The sequence below is a fragment of the Bubalus kerabau genome, chromosome 6 (assembly GCF_029407905.1).
Source record: "Bubalus kerabau isolate K-KA32 ecotype Philippines breed swamp buffalo chromosome 6, PCC_UOA_SB_1v2, whole genome shotgun sequence".
Taxonomy (NCBI): domain Eukaryota; kingdom Metazoa; phylum Chordata; class Mammalia; order Artiodactyla; family Bovidae; genus Bubalus; species Bubalus kerabau.
This window is the reverse complement of record NC_073629.1, coordinates 52588005-52599487: the sequence shown is the minus strand read 5'-3', so window position 1 is coordinate 52599487 and position 11483 is coordinate 52588005. Positions and strand designations below refer to the sequence as shown.

The 11483-nt window shown below is 43.0% G+C and overlaps 1 long non-coding RNA gene across 3 annotated transcripts; it reads right to left on the bottom strand.

Moving 5' to 3' along the window:
- Positions 1-719: 719 nt before the first annotated feature.
- On the bottom strand, positions 720-10566 carry LOC129655142 (uncharacterized). Of its 3 annotated transcripts, none has more exons than XR_008715784.1 (3): positions 9861-10566; positions 8535-8719; positions 720-6091 (listed from the first exon to the last, which is right to left on the bottom strand). It is a non-coding gene; the product is annotated as an uncharacterized LOC129655142 (long non-coding RNA). The 3 variants fall into 3 exon arrangements; XR_008715783.1 differs by lacking the exon at positions 9861-10566 and adding an exon at positions 9706-9847; XR_008715785.1 differs by lacking the exon at positions 9861-10566 and adding an exon at positions 9638-9831.
- Positions 10567-11483: the final 917 nt, after the last annotated feature.

The window sequence follows — 11483 nt, the reverse complement described above, 5'->3', positions numbered from 1 at the left end:
AATCGCACATTTCTTACTGAACTGGGGTTTGTTGGTCACCTCCCCACCCTCCCACTGGAGTTTAAGGACCAAGGGAACAAAAAGTCAATTTGCAGACATGTAGCCTCCAGCAGTGATCCTCAACCTTTCCAGTGGGCTCACATCCTAATACTGACATGTGACATTTGGTGACTCTTTCTCTCTTGGCAGAAGTAATGTAAAAATATTTATTTTTGAAGTGGAATGAATTTAAAATACTTTTAATGGATCAATAAAAATATGATAAATCCCAAATATATTGGCAAGGGAGATGAACTGGCAGTTCATGAAAGGAAAACAAACACCCAATAAACACCTGAAAAGATGTTTACCACCAGCCCCAATATTGTCAAAGAAATGCAATTAAAACAGTGAAGGACCATGTTGTATCCTTCAGATTGGAAAGGATGGAAAGAAATACTGTCATTCATAAATGTTAACTATTGGAAAGCCAGAGAGAGAGAACTGGAAGATGCAGAACTGAATCACCAGTCCAGTGACTGGTCACAACTTTCTCATTAAAAAGTATAAATATACAGGCATACCCCCAGGAGATAGTGTGGGTTCAATTCCAGACCACTGCAATGAAGTGAATATCACAATAAAGTGAGTCATAGGAATTTTTCAGTTTCCCAGTGCATATAAAGTTATGTTTACATTCAGTGTACGACAGCATTATGTCTAAAAAAGTAATGTATACATTTTAATTAAAAAATACTTTATTGCTAAAACTGCTAACCATCATCTGAGGCTTCAGTGAGTAATAATATTTTTGCTGGTGGAGGTCTTGCCTTGATGTTGATGGCTGCTAATCGGAGTGGTGGTTACTGAAGGTTGGGGTGGCCGTGGCAATTTCTTAAAATAAGACAACAATGATTGCCACACAGATTGACTCTTCCTTTCACGAATGATTTCTCTGTAGCATGCAATCCTGTTTGATGGGATTTTCCCCACAGTAAAACTCTTTTTCAAAGTTGGAGTCAGTCCTCTCAAACCCCGCCACTGCTTTCTCAACTCAGAGTATATTATATTCTAAATCTTTTGTTCTCATCTCAACAGTCTTTATAGCATCTTCACCAGGAGTAGGTTCCATTTCAAAAAACCACTTTCTTTGCTCCTCCATAAGAAATACTCCTCATCTGTTAAAGTTTTACCATGAGATTGCAGCAATTCAGTTCCATCTTCAGGCTCCAGTTTTAATTCTAATTCTCTTGCTCTTTCCACCACACCTGCAGTCACTTCCTCCACTAAAGCCGAAGCCCTCCAAGTCATCCATGAGGGTTGAAATCAACTTCTTTCAAATCCTTATGAATGTTGATATTTTGACCTCTTTCTGTGAATCACTAATTCTTAATAGCATCTAGAATGGTGAATCCTTTCCAGAAGGCTTTCAATTTCCTTGGCCCAGCCCCATCACAGGAATCACTCGCTATGGCAGCTATAGCTTTATGAAACATATTTCTTAAATAAGACTTGAATGTCAAAATTATCCCATGATTCATGGGCTGCAGAATGGACATTGTGTTGGCAGGCAGGAAAACAACCTTAATCTCATTGTACATCTCCATCAGAGCTCTTGGGTGACCAGGTGTGTTGTCAAAGAGCAGTAATATTTTGAAAGGAATCTTTTCTTTCAAATCAACAGTGGGATTTGAATATTCAGTAAATCATTTTGTAAACAGATGTGCTTTCTTTCAGGCTTTTTAATTTCATTTAGAGAGAGCACAGGCAGAATAGATTTAGCATAATTCAAAGGCCCTATGGTAAATGAGCATTAGTTTCAACTTCAATTCACCAGCTACTTTACCCCTAGCAAAAGAGTTCGGCTGAACTTTGAAGCCAGGCATTGACTTCTTCTCTCTAGTTATCAATGACCTGGATGGCACCTTCCTCTAATAAAGGCTGTTTCATTTACATTGAAAATCTAGGAATTCTCTGGCAGTCCAGTGGTTAGGACTCTGCCGTCTCACTCCCAAGGACTCAGGGTTCAATTTCCTGGTGAGGAACTAAGATCCCACAAGCCACACAGTTTAGCCAAAAAAAAAAAGGAAAATCTGTTGTTTAACATAGCCATGTTCATTAACTATCTTAACTAAATATGGATAACCTGCTGCAGCTGTATATCAACACTTGCTGCTTCGCCTTGCAATTTCACGTTACAGAAATGGCTTCTTAAATCACATGAACCAACTTCTGTTAGCTTCACGCTTTTCTTCGGCAGATTCCTCACCTCTCTGTCTTCATGGGATTGAAGAGAGTGAGGCCCTGGCTCTAGATTAGGTTTTGACTTAAGGAAATGTGACTGGTTAATCTTCTAACCAGACCACGAAAATTTTTCCCCATTATCAGCAAAAACACTGTTTCACTTAATTATCATTTGAGTGTTCACTGGAGTAGCACTTTTAATTTCCTCCAAGAACCTTTTCTTCACATTCACATCTTGACCGACTGACTGGCACAAGAAGTCTAACTTTCAGCCTGTCTCAGCTTTTGACGTGCCTTCCTCACTAAGCTTAATCATTTCTAGCTTTTGGTTTAAAGTGAGTGACATGCAACTTTTACTTTCACTAAAACACTTAGAGGCCATTGTAGGGGCATTAATTAGCCTAGTTTCAACATTGTTGTATCTCAAGGAAGAGGGAGGCACAAGAGGGGAGAAAAATGGGGGAAAGCGCCGGATGGTGGAGCACTTAGAACACAAACATTCAGTCATGTCTGACTCTTTACGACCCTATAGACTATAGCCCACCAGGTTCCTCTATCCATGGAATTCTCCAGGCAAGAATTCTGGAGTGGTTGCCACGCTCTCCTCCAGGGAATCTTCCCAACCCAGGAATTGAACCCTGAGCCCATATCTCTTATGTCTCCTGCATTAGCAGGTGAGTTCTTGACCACTAGCGCCACATGGGAAGCCCCAGAACACACACCACATTTATCAATTAAGTTCTCCATCTTAAAAGGACATGATTTGTTGCACTTAAAAACAATTACAATAGTAACAGCACAGATCTCCAAAACAAATATTATCAAAATGAAAAAGCATGGAATATTTCAAGAGTTACCAAAATGTGACATAGACACAAAGTGAACACATGCTGTTGGAAAAATAACACTGATAGTGCAATAAAATGATATGCGCATCCTTTCGGTCCTTACATACTTCACACTTGCTGTGGTCTTTAGAAAATAACCATTCCTTCTCCTACCACCACGGACGGCCACATCTCCTTCAGGCTTGAGCTGAGAGGCCTATTTTAACCACTCTAATTCAAGACACTCATTACTCTTTAGCCCATCAGCATGTGCATTTCCTTTATAGCATTTAACAAAACCACATCTTATAATTACAAATGTATTTGTTCATTTGTGATACCAGTAGAGAGTTAGAACATAAGGGCAGCACAGGAAGATGCCTACCTTGTACACCAGCATAAAGCAGTACTTGACACAGAGGATAGCATAGCCAGGAGGCAACGCACATTTGTAGGATGAATAAGCACTCCTCCAGGTGTTGGACACATAAGAGAAAATGAGATAAAAATCCCAGACCCCTGGAGCTGACATTATAGGGATTGTTTGGTTGGTGGATTGATGTATGGATTGATGAATGAATGAGTAAGCTTGGGTAAGTCTTTCATGATAATATTCTATAGGAATTACCTTACCTGATTTTTGCCTCTTTCAGGGACCAGACCTTGGCTTGTGGTGGGGTCCAGTTATCTTTATCCATTTTAAATCCTACCCTAGTCAGTACCCACAAGCTCCACCCCAAGCACTGCTGCATTCAAGAAAGTAATGAAGAAATTATTGAAAAGGACTTTCATTTGTTCCTCATGTCTTGACCTTCAAGGGAGTCCAATTCATAAACCCTGCAGGACTTTTCATACTCTCTTTTCTCTACCCCAATTCTATCCAGCTGCACAAGAATCTAGATCAATCTAGACATTTCTTTACCACCTTCCTCTCTTTCCTTCTTTCCCAAGCCCACCCCTAACACATTCTCATGTTCTCCCCCAGCCCAGCTATTGTTAGGATCTAATGTCTTTCAAAATCTTTTCCTTCCTTCAGTCCCCTGGTCTTCAGAACTTCTGAGTACAACAGTCTCTACCAAAGTCTGAATCATTCTCTTGGGAAGATGGGGGCAGGGATAGGAAAGCAATAATCTGGAAATTAACTGAAAGCTCTCTGGTGGCCTGGGGAGGGAGCAAGGGGAGAGAGGAGGAACCTCTTTATCCATCATCAATAGAATCCCTACATGCCCAGCCTCTTCTCTGGTCTGTCCCTTCATGACTTGCTACTTCTGAACCCTGGCTGCACCTTGAGCACTCTGCCTCTCCTGGGTAGTTGGTCCTGCCACAGCCTGTTCCACAGAGCTTCAGCACTCAGCCGTGTTTAAAGCCCTCCACTCTGAAGCTCTTGACACTAGATGATCCTCCCAACCAGCATTCCTTCTTGCAGCCTAGTCCCTCCCCCTCCTTTCTTGCAGCTCTCTCCTTCCCCACGTTAGTCCTATGATAGACCCTGGCTTTCTAATCTCCTCAGTCCTCAGTCTCCAAATGTTGGAATGCTCTGGGGTTCAATTTCTCTAACCCTTTCTTTATCTACACTTCCTCTCTAGGTGATGTCATCCAATCCCATATGGATGGTCTGTACATCCATAAGCTGATAACTCCCAAGTTTCTATCTATTGCTTTGACCTCTCCTGAACTCCAGACTCATATATCCAACTGCCTATTCACGTCTCTATATGAATGTCTAACAGACGTCTCCATTGATTTCTCCATGTTAAAAACAAGACAACAGACCCAAACTGGGGTTACTTATGCTAAGCCACACATCACCAAACTGAGACTTAATTGCAATTTCAGCTCTCCCAGAAGTGGAATTTTAAAACCAGTCAATCAAGAATCCCCTGATCAACACTAGTTAGGTAATCTGCCTGCTAGACCCCTACCATCCCCTAAAGGAAAGTAACCCTGTGATAACCAATTTGCTCTCTTGCCTAGAAAAACTTGTTCCTGCTCCCTTCTGCTTGTAAAAGTCTCTCCTTTTATACAGCTTCTCAGAGTTATTCTATTAATATCAGCTGGATCGGATGCTTTTTGACTCATGAATCATTGAATAAGCCAACATGATCCTTAAAATTTACTCAGCTAAATTTGGTTTTTTAACACCCACAAAGCTGTTTTTCTTACAGTTTTCTTCAGCTCAGTAAATGTACCCTTATTCTTCTGTTGCTTGGCCCCAAAACCTTAGAGTCAGCCCTTACTCCTCTCCTTTTTTCACACCCCACATTCAGCCTGTCAACAAATCTTGTCCAGAATCCAGCTACTCCTCACCACTTCTGCCCCTCTCTCCCTTGTCAGGCCACAGCCTCTGTAGCACACACCCAGCATCTTTCTCCTTCATGCATTATCACTTTGGTAAACACAGAGTCCTCTAGGCCCCCTTGAAGAACAGAGCCGTTGGCTTTTCTCATCTCATATGAAGCAGCCCCTCCTGCATGCTTTGGTCTTCTTCCACCATCTGCCACAGCAGTGTGTGACATTTAACCTCCGCTTAATGTGGAACGTTGCTGTCTCTGAGCAGCATGTTAGCACTGCTTCCCAGGGTCCTGGCCAGGGTGCTCCATCCTGTATCATGGGAGAAGGCTATCAATAAACTCTCTGTGGCAAAAGACTTGCAGTGACCTCCACGATCCTGATTTCTGGTGCTCACACACTTGTGTAATCCCTCCCCTGGGTGTGATCTGCATGCTGAGATACGTGTGATTACTTTACACAGTATTGTGACATCTGTCTTGCTAGGAGTCTCTCTCCCTTGGTGACTTTGAAGAAGCAAGCTGCCATGTCATGAGCTGTCCCCAGGAAAGGGCCACAGCAAAGAACTGAGGCAGACATCCAGGAGCAGCTGAAGCCATCAGTCAGTCAGAAAAGACCTGAATCCTGCTGACAACCATGTGGATCCTTTCCCAGTCAAGTTTTCGGATAAAATCCTACTCCTGGCTGACACCTTGACTGCAGTCTTGCAGAGGACCCAGTTAAGCTGTGCTAGAACTCCTGAGCTACAGAAACTGTAAGAAAAAGAAATGTATATTGTTTTAACCCACTAAGCCCATGGGAGTATTATCATGCAACAATAGATAAGTAATATACTTTATTTCATTCAACATTCTGTTCTGCCCAGCCCCCTGCTTCTCACCCCCCTGATCTAGGAGGTTCAGAATTCAGCCCCATCCACACTTTCTCAGTTTCTATCAGCACAGACTGGCCAAGTCCTGAAGCTCCTTTCTTCTCTTAGCAGGCCCAGCACTTCCCCAGGTGGGATTTATTACAACTTGACCCTGATTTTAACAATTGAGTGCTACGTATTGCCAGAGGCTATGAGTATTTCGTCTACAACTAGTGATGGGGGCTATATATTGCCAAAGGTTATGAGTACTTAATCTACCACCATTGCTGGAGCTTCATAGCCAACCTGCCAATGAATGAGTCAGTTCAAAATCCCACTTTAGAGCCTGCTTCCTAAGACTACTTTCTATTCCAACTCTCATAGCTCAGGTATGCCGAGAAGCAGATGACAAGACGCTGAGATTTGCAGGCAGGAGGTTAATTAAGGAGCACTCTCAGGCCAAAGAGCTGGGAGGAGTGAGGGAGGCAGGACTGACTGAGGGAGTTGAACTGCCATGTACAGTAAGCCCCCTACATACGAGTGAGTTCCATTCTGAGAGTGTGTTCATCAGTCTGACAAAGTTAGCCTAGGTACTCAACTCACCATGGCTTTCCTGGTGGCTCAGATGGTAAAGCGTCTGCCTGCAATTCGGGAGACCCAGGTTCAACCCCTGGGTTAGGAAGATCCCCTGGAGAAGGAAGTGGCAATCCACTCTAGTATTCTTGCCTGGAAAATTCCATGGATGGAGGAGCCTGGTAGGCTACAGTCCATGGGGTAGCAAAGAGTTGGACATGACTGAGTAACTTCACTTTCTATCACTCAACTAACACAACTAGCTATATAGTTCTGTGCTGTAAATAGGTAGTTGTTGTTTAGAAGCTAAGTCATGACTGACTCTTTTTGCAACCCTACGGACTGTAGCCTGCCAGGCTCCTCTGTCCATGGGATTTCTCAGGCGAGAATACTGGAGTGGGTTGCCATTTCCTTTTCCAGGGGATCTTTCCCACCCAGGGATCGAACACACACCTCCTGCATTGGCAGATGGATTCTTGACCACTGAGCCACCAGGGAGTACTACACTGTAATAGGCTTATAATACTTTTCACACAAATAATACATAAACAAACAACACAAGAAATACAGAAATCATTTTAAATTTTACAGTGCAGTGCCTTGAAAGGTACAGTACAGTACCATAGCTGGCATACAGGGACTGGCATTGAGTGAGCAGCAAGAAGAGTTACTGCCTGGAGGGTAGAGAGGATGTGGAAGATGGCAGAGTTGAACGATCATCAGCAATAGGAGACGGAGGGCAAACTTCAATTTTACTTATGCCTTTACATTGATGGCACAGCTTCTGTTTCCTTGCTGGATTCAATTCTAGCTACCCTCTAGGGAAAAAAAAAAAGATCCAGTGATATCTGGGTAGCAGCTCTTTTTCTCTCGTCATAGGCGGCAGTAGCACTCTGAACGGCTGCTGCGATTTTCGTGTACTGCTCTACATTCAGGTCTGGCCTCAAAGACTAACAGTGCCTCCTGAAATAAAGTGAAGCCCCTTGCCGTTTCCTGCATCATGAACTTCTTCAGTTCTTTAGTTACTTCTTCTTCTTTTTGCTCTACTCTCTCAATTATTTTCACTTTTGTTTCCATGGTTATCACTTGGCGCTTCTTAGCAGTACCAGCTATAGCACTTTTACTCTTTGTTTATGGACATTCTGGGCTTGAAATAAAGGTACTGTACTACTGTATAAAGTACACAGAAGCGCACAAAAGTAGAGGATGCAATGCATGTGACAATGTACACCAGACACATGAGCTAACTTACGTGAGTAGACATGCAAACACACGTTTGCATCTTTGAAAGCTTGCAGCTTGAAGGGTCACATGGAGGGGACTGCGGTAGCTGTAACAAACCTTGCAGCTGTTCCTATAGAGAAGACACCCAGATGGCCCTTCAGAGCTGTACTGCCTGGAGGCCAGGGCCCAGAACCTTATACTGTACCTCTTTCAATCTTTGCAGACTGCTCCCAGGAATGGGGCATGACCTTGGCAGGTTTTGAGGGAAATTCCCTAGAGGCAGTCAGTTAAGGGCACAGTCACTGGCAGCCAAAGTGGCTGGGAGATGGGTTCCTGGGTGGAGACACATTCCTGTACCCCTACATTCTCCCTAGTGGTCCTCCTTAGCCTATTTCTCTCCTGCCTCACACTTCTTCAGCCATCCCACACAGATACCAGCCTCTCATATCTTCAGGACAATTCTGTTGTCAGCTCTGTGAAATCAGGCTTTGGGTGTCCCTATGAGCTAGCAAGACAACCAGCTGTCATGGCCACAGACTGATACTCACCATCTCAGAGCAGCTTGAGAAATGATTCCATCTGGATCCATGATGTTCAGGGCTGAGAACATGGGGGAAGTAGCCGTTGGGAAAAGAGAAAATTTCTCTCTCAGTGGGCTGCACATAGCCGGACCGAACTTTAACTCATTTAACCATCACAGCTGAGAGTTATCTCTTCTCTACAGAAGAAGAGCCTGGGGATCAGAGACAATCAGTAACATGAGTGTTAGTCTCTCTGGAGTAACTGCTCCATCTTGGTCTACTTGCTGCATCCCCCTTTTGTTGTTGCTGTTCATTCGATAAGTTGTCCCCAACTCTTTGTGACCCCATAGACTGCAGCATGCCAAGCTCCTCTGTCCTCCGCTATCTCCTGGAGTTTGCTCAAATTCATGTCCACTGAGTCAGTGATGCTATCTAATCCTCTCATCCTCTGCTGCCCTCTTCTCCTTTTGCCTTCAATCTTTTCCAGCATCAGGGTCTTTTCCAGTGAGTTGGCTCTTCACATCACATGGCCAAAGTATTAGAGTTTTGCTTCAGCAACAGTCCTTCCAATGAATACTCAGGGTTGATTTCCTTTAGGATTCACTGGTTTAATCTCCTTGCAGTCCAAGGGACTCTCAAGAGTCTTATCCAGCACAATTCAAAAGCATCAATTCTTTAATACTCAGCCTTCTTTATGGTCCAACTCTCACATGCATACGTGACTACTGGGAAAACCATAGCTTTGACTATCTGGACCTTTGTTGGTAAAGTGATGTGTTTCTGTCTTTTAATAGGCTGTGTAGGTTTGTCAGTTTTCCTTCTAAGGAGCAAATGTCTTTTAATTTCATGGCTGCACTCCCTGTAACATCCTCTTTATCCTGACCCTAAATACTGGAATAACTCACTTACTAGGGAGCCTTGTCCCATTCTATGGCTTTCCATACCATCTTTATACTGATGGTTCTAAATTTGCATCTCCAGCTCAAAATGCTTCCCAGAACGCCAACCCTGGATATATATTTGCCTTCTCAGCCTCTCTGCTTGGATATGTAGAAATGAACCTGATATTCAAAATAGAATTCTTGACCTTCTCTTCCACCTCTCACTACCCCCATTCCATCCATTCCTACCAAGAAATGGCCCTGCCATTCTTCCAATTGCTCAGATGTCAGCTTTGATTTTGCATTTTCTCTCTTACCCACATCCAATCCATTAACACACATTGTCAGATTCTCCTTTGAAATGTCTGCAGAGTCTGACCCTTTCTTCCAGCTTTGCTGCTCTCATCCTGGTCTAAATCACTGCCAGTTCTCATCAGTACTACTGCAAGAGTGATGTCACTGGTCTTCTCACCTGTTTCTTCTCTACAGCCAGAGTGATCCTTTAAAAACGTGAGATCCTCTCCTTCTGCAGTTCACTCTCCAATGCATCCTGCCTCATCCAGAATAGAATCCAAAGCCCTTGCCCTGGCCTATAAGACACCCAATCTGGTGCTCTCCAACCTCAGTCCTCATCTCTTACCTCCCTCTCCTTACATCTCACCGTTTTTCGACTTCACTGTCAACATTACGGCCTCCTTGCTCATCCTCCACACCTGTGTGATGCTGCGCCCACCTCAGGCCTTTACAGTCCTTGTTTCCTCATAGATGTTTCATAGGCTCCCCTCCTTCTTTCTCTTGGTCTCTGCTCAAGTGTATCTTTCTGGGTGCCCCCTCCCATATCAAAAAGGCATTTCTTACCAGCCTCGCCTGTTCCCTAATATCTTACCTTGCTCTCTCTCTCGGTACATCATTTGTTTATTTGATAGCTTCCCCTTAGAACATAAGTTCTCTGAAAGCAGGTATGCTATCCACTGCTGTGTCGCTGGCACATAGAATAGTACCCAACATACAATATGTACTAGCTACATGAATAAATGAATAGGTGAGTGAACTGCCATGGACAAGACTTGACCTGGCAAGATTCTTTCCAGATTCTTGGAAAAATGATCTGTGAAAATCCAAGCCACAGAAACTGGAATATCAGCTCCAGTTTTATGCAGTCTAGGGATTTCCCATCCTGCATTTGTTATTGTCTAATCATCTCATTCAAAACACAGTTCTAAAACCTCATGGCTTCTACCCAAACCAAAAAGGTCTGTGACACGGTACAACAAAATCCCTTCTTTCTTAACCATTTCCCAAACATACATCCATATCTACACCCACACTGAGCCTTAGCAAACAAATTCCTCACAGAACACGTTAAGCCAACCAAATATATAAAAATCTATATTTACAGAAAGATTAGGAGGAGTTCACACATTTCACAAAAGGATCTTTTGCTTTGGAAAAAGATTCACCACAGGAATTCTTTAAATAACTAGTTCACCGAATGATTTTAAAATAGGACTTGACTTTAAGCACGCCCATAAGACAGAGAAGAACACAGTTATCAAATGCTCATTTATATTCCAGTCACTGGGCCTGTACCATTGGTCATTATTTTACTTAATCCTGATACTCTGTGACTTAGTGACTTACACCAGGTATATATCTAGTTATTACATCAGTTTGTATCTTTTGAATTTCTTTGAACTTTATAAGCCATCATATTTTTCAAAAAAAATATTTTAAAAGATATAGCACACTGGGGTCATTTTGTTTGGTGACGGAGAGATTTTACATATCTTGAATGCACTAAAGGAGGCAACTTCCATTTCTAGCCATTGTCATACCATACTAGTCTCCCACTGTAAACAACTCTTAAACTGGCAAAAATGTATAAAATAATTGTTCTCAGGTACAAAACAGGACTGTGATCCTCAAGAGAAGGAAAACAAATGAGATAAATCCCTCAGTTGCCCTAGCTTTCTGCCTGAAGGTCCTTTACCCAGTGAGGTACAGGGAGGGGCACTCGGAGCACAGTCCTCTTGGTGAGTTGACAAGACACTGAGCAGCGTTCAGGGCTTCTGAAGTGAACACGGGGCAAAGCACT